The sequence below is a fragment of the Nerophis ophidion genome, linkage group LG13, assembly GCF_033978795.1.
Source record: "Nerophis ophidion isolate RoL-2023_Sa linkage group LG13, RoL_Noph_v1.0, whole genome shotgun sequence".
Classification (NCBI taxonomy): Eukaryota; Metazoa; Chordata; class Actinopteri; order Syngnathiformes; family Syngnathidae; genus Nerophis; species Nerophis ophidion.
The window spans coordinates 59,152,775-59,160,644 of record NC_084623.1 but is presented as its reverse complement, the minus strand read 5'-3'; the positions used below and the strand labels follow the sequence as shown (position 1 = coordinate 59,160,644).

The window sequence follows — 7,870 nt, the reverse complement described above, 5'->3', positions numbered from 1 at the left end:
AACCTTAGCATGCTAACAGTTAGCATGTGTCAAGTACCAGGTCATATGACTCTCAGGTGTTGGGCTGCAAAATTGGATTTAAAAAGTTAGCATGCTAGTGTTAGCATACTGACATTAGCATGTGTCATGTACTAAGTTATATGGCTCTCAGATGGTCGGCTGCAAAATTGGGATAAAAAAGTCAGCATGCTAATGTTAGCATGTGTCAGGTACCAACTCATAACTCTCTGAGGTGTTTGGCTGTAAAATGTGCTGGCAAGGTTAGTATGCTAGAATGCTAACCTTAGCATGCAAAAAGTTAGCATGTGTCAAGTACCAGGTCGTATGACTCTCAGGTGTTGGGCTGCAAAATTGGATTAAAAAGTTAGCATGCTACTTGACACATGCTAACAGTTAGCGTTTGTCAAGTATCAAGTTAATTGACTCTGTTGTGTTTGGCTGCAAATTTGGATTAAAAAGTTAGCATGCTAATGTTAGCATGTGTCAAGTATTGAGTGATATGACTGGTACTAAAAAGTCAACATGCTAGTGTTAGTGTACTTTTTTAATTCAGCACAAAAAATAATAATATTGTTGACATATTTAGGCTCCAATTAGTTCACATCAAATATTCCACTTTTTTATTCCACATTTTTTGGGGGGCAAATATTGTACATTTTGTCTTTTTGATATAAAAAAAACATGAAAATAGATCCGAAGATAGTTTAGAGATGCTTTGAGAAAGCGTTTTAACATTTTTACGACCCTTTTGTGTCCCCGGTGCAGAATTTGAGGGGGCCCATATTGTTCAAAAAAATAAAATAAAAAATAAAAAAATTATATTATATATGATTTTGAAAATAAAACAATATCAAATGTAATCATGCCCATTTCTATACACTTTTTATTGTTTGAGAATGACACGTTTTGTTCAAACGTTGACTTAAAAGACTTCCTTTGCTAATTGTTCAATCTCCGTGCTTTTGTTTTGACACTTCCGTCCTTCCTGTGTCGGCAGCTGGGCCTTCACTCACCGCGCAGGCGCAGCACGAGGCAGTTGTCATGGCAACGGTCTCGGACTTCAGGAAGTGATTGGAAAAGTGTCGACGTGTTTGGGAACTCTTGAAACTTCACCCTCGGACGAAAAACACTTGTTGTTGGGTAAGAGACATTTTATCCTTTTTGACACGTCAAAAATGCAATTAAAAACGTGGTAACTTTCACAAAAGTGATGAAAACTTGAACTTGCTAGCTCAGTTAGCATTTCCCTTTCCGCTTGTATGGTGACGTCACACGCTAACCTGCACTTTTGATTGATTGAAAGTTTTATTAGTAGATTGCACAGTTCAGTACATATTTTGTACAATTGACCACTAAATGGTAACACCCCAATAAGTTTTTCAACTTGTTTAAGTCGGGGTCCACCTTCATCAATTCATGGTCACCTGAAATGGTTGAAGCTTGAAGCTCATGGAGAGAATGCCAAGAGTGTGCAAAGCAGTAATCAAAGCAAAGGGTGGCTATTTCGAAGAAATTAGAATATAAAACATGTGTTCAGTTATTGTTTTGTTTAGTACATAACTCCAGATGTGTTCTACAAGGTAAATAGTCATGAAAATAAAGAAAACGCATTGAATGAGAAGGTAAAATAATAGTACAGTAGTTAAAATCTCAAAGTGCTACAAAGTATTAAAAATATTCAAAGGAAAATACAAAGTTAGAATATAAAATAGAAATTTAAAATAGAAACGAAAACATGAAAAATCCTCAGTTCAGATCCCACATCAGGCCAAGGAAAAACTCAACCTAATGGGAGACCATGAGAAACCTTGGAGAGGACCACGGATGTCTTGATTGCTAAAACAAAGTAGATGCAGGGAATATCGCTCAAAGGAAGACATGAAACTGCTACAGTATGGGTGTCAAACTCTGGCCCGCGGGCCAAATTTGGCCCTCCCGATTTTCCCGGGAGACTCCCAAAGTTCAGTGCCCTTCCCGAATTTCTCCCGATTTCCACCCGGACAATAATATTGGGGGCGGGCCGTAAAAGCACTGCTTTTGGCGTTCTCAACATGTCGCCACGTCCGATTTTCCTCCATACAAACAGGCCCACTCACATAATATATGCGGCTCATACACACACACAAGTGTATGCAAGGTATACTTGGTCAACAGCCATACAGGTCACACTGAGGGTGGCCATATAAACAACTTTAACACTGTTACAAATATACGCCACACTGTGAACCCACAGCAAACAAGAATGACAAACACATTTTGGGAGAACATCTGCACCGTAACACAACATAAACACAACCGAACAAATACCCAGAAACCCTTGCATCACTAACTCTTCCGGGACGCTACAATATACACCCCCGCTACCACCAAACCCCGCCCCGACTCAAACCCGCCGCCGAAAAGAGGCATTCAGTTTGTATTTTTATTTTATTTGATATGCCATTGATATTTTTAAATTATTATTATTTAAAACTCGATTTTGCATGTCACTATAAAGTTATATAAGCCTTTCTTGGTCAATATTCAATGCAAAACTTGTTTGGGTCCCTATTAAAGGATTAATTTGTTCAACCTCGGCCCGCAGCTTCGTTCAGTTTTACATTTTGGCCCACTCTGTATTTGAGTTTGACACCCCTGTGCTACAGGAAAATACCAAAAAAAAAGAAAAAGCCACCAAAATAGGAGCGCAAGACAAGAAGTGAAACACTACACTAGGGTGTAACGGTACACAAAAATTTCGGTTCTGTACGTACCTCGGTTTAGAGGTCACGGTTCGGTTCATTTTCGGTACAGTAAGAAAACAACAAAATATTAACTTTTTGGTTATTTATTTTCCAAATTCGCAAAATCTTCCTCCAAATATATTTTTCTTAGTGGAATATTTGATGTGAAGTAATGGGAACCTTGGATAGGTCAATAATTCATAATAACATTGATTTTGATTCAATATTATGTTTTGAGCAATGACAGTTTGAAAGAAAAAAAACAGTTTTGTTTTATTAGTCAACATTGCAACATTTTTTAAATTACATTTAGCCTTTAAGCTTTTTTATTTTACTTCTTTTATGTTTTTGTTTACTTTAACAGTATTTTTAGAATGTGCTGTGGGCCTTTTAAACATTTGCAGTGGCAACCCCTGCTATAGATAATAAAAAATAAAATCAGATAAATCTATGCATAAAAAGCAGAGCCTGGCGACGCATGCGCCTTTATCACAACTCTCTCGCTCTCTCTGTCTCTGCCGCTCCCTCACCAATGCTGCTGCGTGCACAATTTGTTTTGTTTTCTTAACTCTGAACGTACATTGAAAATACACGCAACCCTAACTTAAAATGCCAGACATTTGAGGCATTTAAGAAACTCCACCCGGACAGCCCTGCAAAAGAGGACATATCCGCTGAAAAGACGAGGTATAGTCAGTCTATCGTAGCCCGGTCGCTGCTAGCATGTAAAATCTGATAAATCTAGGCATAAAAAGCAGAGCCTGGCGACGCATGTGCCTTTATCACAACTCTCTCGCTCTCTCTGTCTCTGCCCCTCCCTCACCAATGCTGTTGCGTGCACAATTTGTTTTGTTTTCTTAACTCTGAACGTACATTGAAAATACACGCAACACTTACTTAAAATGCCGGACATTTGAGGCATTTAAGAAACTCCACCCGGACAGCCCTGCAAAAGAGGACATATACGCTGAAAAGATAAGGTATGGTCAGTCTATCGTAGCCCGGTCGCTGCTAGCATGCCGTGTGTTGTGTCTCGTTGTGCATTGTTTACACAATGTGCGGTACGCTACCTAATATGTCCGTGTGGAAACTTGTTCGATACACCTCCGAACCGGACCGAAACCCCTGTACCGAAACGGTTCAATACGAATACACGTACTGTTACAGACCTTCACAACACGCAGGAAAACAGCAAAAAAGTACAAATAAGTCAGGGTGTGATGTGACAGGTGGTGACGGTACACTTACTTTGAGACAAGAGCTATAGTGATGCATGCTTGCTTACGCTTTAAAGTCATATCCAACAATTGTGACAACGACTTTTTACTGTCAATAGAGTTCAGTTTTTTTAATAATTTCTGAATTTTTTCAATGCAAATAATGTGCCTTGGGTCCAAATAGGTTGAAAAACACTGAACTATTAGATGCAACAATGGTGGCAGCACAATGTTAGTCGCTGTGCTCAATTGTTGTGTGTGTGCGTGTGTGTGTGTGTGTGTGTGTGTGTCTTGTCACGACCGGGCCAGGCGTCTGTGCAGAATAGATGAGTTGATAAACAGCTTGCCACGGCTCACATTAGACTGATTAATAGTTCAATCAGGGCTAAAAGGGACAAAATGTCAGAGGGGGGATGGCTGTCATGCAAAATCAGGCCTGTTATGTCCGTGCCCATCTGAAAGGATCGGCCTGCTTAGCGTCCTCACAAGGCGCTACTAATTGATCTGTGCTGTGAGAGCTCCACTCTTTTAAACGCAGAGCCTGCAGACACTTCGGGGGGGGGCCATTCGTGCGCTTGGAGCCCGCTCTTTGATTGGTCAGCCCTTATGTGTGTGTGTGTGTGTGTGTGTGTGTGCGTGCTTGTTTACATCTTTAATATCAACTAAAACCTTGCCTTGTTTGCATGACTTCTTAGAGCTGCGTTACCTGTGTGTGTGTGTGTGTGTGTGTGTGTGTGTGTGTGTGTGTGCGTGTGTGTGCGTGTGTGTGTGCGTGTTCTTGTATTTCTACCCTTCTTGAGACACGAAGAAGGAAAAGTATCTTCCATATGAGGAGGTGTGAACAAGTGATGACATAAATGATGGTCCCAATAACATTGCATCTAATAGACAATGTCTCATTTGTGGTGATATCTATCAAAATGAGGGTGGATTTTTCACATTGACTGTGTATCGCTTTTAAAAGTCAGCATATGAAATAACAAGTGTTTTTACAAAAATGTGAAGTGCTCCCCCAGCGGCCAACATGTGTAATAATATGTGTGTGTAAGAAATTGAAATACGACCCCTTTTTGACAAAATTAATAAAAAATAAATATGTATATAGAGACATACTGTAATAAATGAATAATGAAGATTAAAAAGGAATTACAAAGAAATCCAAAATAAAAGAACTAAAAGCAGCCTTTTTCTCACGTGTTGATTTTTTTCTTATAAAATTGGGATACAATTTCTCATATTCTTTCTGCTTCTGTAATGTTGCAATAATTTCTCATGAAAATATGACTTTTCTATGTAAAATTATTACTTCTTAATGCAAAATGGTGACATTTGTCTTATAAAATTTTCACTTTTATCACAACGATGCCAATTTTTGGTTTTTCTTGTAAAATAGTGACTTTTTTTTCAGTAAAATGATGACTTTTGTCATTTTGCCAAGTAAAATTCCGATCATTATTATAATATTGCCAAAATGTTAGATTTCTAACAAAATTGTAAATTCTGTCAAGTAAAATTACAACTTTTTTTTCATAAAATTGCAAACATGTTTTACTTTTCTTGTAAAATCACGACTGTTATTGAGTAAAATTCTAAATTTTATCTCAGAATTGCAAAAATATTCAGTTTTTCTTCTCAAATTTTGACTTGCGTTGAGTAAAATGACAACTTTTATTATAACACTGCAAACACTCTAAGTTTTTCTTGTGAAATTGTGATTTTTTTCTTTTTTCTCAAGAAGGTTTTTTATATTTGCATAGTATGTATATATTATTCATGCTGTAAATACACTTCTTTATATATCTAGAAAGGCTGGTCCTAAAGAGGGAGGCATTTTTATCGGGTCTCCAGAAGGTACGAAGTACAAACGCGTGTGTGTGTGTGTGTGTGTGTGTGTGTGTGTGTGTGTGTGTGTGTGTGTGTGTGTGTGTGTGTTCTTGTATTTCTACCCTTCTTGAGACACGAAGAAGGAAAAGTATCTTCCATATGAGGAGGTGTGAACAAGTGATGACATAAATCATGGTCCCAATAACATTGCATTTGATAGACAATGTCTCATTTGTGGTGATATCTATCAAAATGAGGGCGGTCCCAAAAAGGAGGGATTTTTCACATTGACTGTGTATCGCTTTTAAAAGTCAACATATGAAATAACAAGTGTGTTTACAAAAATGTGAAGTGCTCCCCCAGCGGCCAACATGTGTAATAATATGTGTGTGTAAGAAATTGAAATACGACCCCTTTTGACAAAATTAATAAAAAATAAAAATGTATATAGAGACATACTGTAATAAATGAATAATGAAGATTAAAAAGGAATTACAAACAAATCCAAAATAAATGAACTGGAATAAATGGGGCAGTTTTAGCTCGGTTGGTAGAGCGGCCGTGCCAGCAACTTGAGGGTTGCAGGTTCGATTCCCGCTTCCGCCATCCTAATCAATGCCGTTGTGTCCTCGGGCAAGACACTTTACCCACCTGCTCCCAGTGCCACCCACACTGGTTTAAATGTAACTTAGATATTGGGTGTCACTATGTAAAGTGCTTTGAGTCACTAGAGAAAAGCGCTATATAAATATAATTCACTTCAAATTCACAACTAAAAGCAGCCTTTGTCTCACGTGTTGATTTTTTTCTTATAAAATTGGGATACAATTTCTCATATTCTTTCTGCTTCTGTAATGTTGCAATAATTTCTGGTGAAATTATGACTTTTCTATGTAAAATTATTACTTCTTAATGCAAAATGGGGACATTTGTCTTATAAAATTTTGACTTTTATCACAAGGATGCCAATTTTTTGTTGTTCTTGTAAAATAGTGACTTTTTTTTCAGTAAAATGATGACTTTTGTCATAATTTTGCCAAGTAAAATTCCGATCATTATTATAATATTGCCAAAATGTTAGATTTCTAACAAAATTGTAACTTCTGTCAAGTAAAATTACGACTTTTTTTTCATAAAATTGCAAACATGTTTTACTTTTCTTGTAAAATTACGACTGTTATTGAGTAAAATTCTAACTTTTATCTCGGAATTGCACAAATCTTCAGTTTTTCTTGTAAAATTTTGACTTGCGTTGAGTAAAATGACGACTTTTATTATAACACTGCAAACACTCTAAGTCTTTCTTGTGAAATTGTGATTTTTTTCTTTTTTCATTTTTCACAAGAAGGTTTTTTATATTTGCATAGTATGTATATATTATTCATGATGTAAATACACTTCTTTATATATCTAGAAAGGCTGGTCCTAAAGAGGGAGGCATTTTCATCGGGTCTCCAGAAGGTACGAAGTACAAACGTGTGTGTGTGTGTGTGTGTGTGTGTGCGTGCGTGCGTGTGCGTGCGTGCGTGCGTGTGTGTGTTCTTGTAAGAAGGAAAAATATCTTCCATATGAGGAGGTGTGAACAAGTGATGACATAAATCATGGTCCCAATAACATTGCATCTAATAGACAATGTCTCATTTGTGGTGATATCTATCAAAATGAGGGCGGTCCCAAAAAGGAGGGATTTTTCACATTGACTGTGTATCGCTTTTAAAAGTCAGCATATGAAATAACAAGTGTTTTTACAAAAATGTGAAGTGCTCCCCCAGCGGCCAACATGTGTAATAATATGTGTGTGTAAGAAATTGAAATACGACCCCTTTTGACAAAATTAATAAAAAATAAATATGTATATAGAGACATACTGTATTAAATAAATAATGAAGATTAAAAATGGATTACAAAAAAATCCAAAATGAAAGAACTAAAAGCAGCCTTTTTCTCACGTGTTGATTTTTTTCTTATAAAATTGGGATACAATTTCTCATTATCTTTCTGCTTCTGTAATATTGCAATAATTTCTCATGAAAATATGACTTTTCTATGTAAAATTATTACTTCTTAATGCAAAATGGTGACATTTGTCTTATAAAATTTTGACTT

The 7,870-nt window shown here is 36.8% G+C and overlaps 1 long non-coding RNA gene across 1 annotated transcript in view; it reads left to right on the top strand.

Moving 5' to 3' along the window:
• The first annotated feature begins 994 nt into the window (after positions 1-994).
• The window catches only part of LOC133564998 (uncharacterized), a 14,666-nt gene continuing 7,790 nt past the window's right edge, over positions 995-7,870 (top strand). The window contains exon 1 of the long non-coding RNA XR_009809405.1: positions 995-1,140. This is a non-coding gene — a long non-coding RNA (uncharacterized LOC133564998). The remainder of the gene's footprint in view (positions 1,141-7,870) is intronic.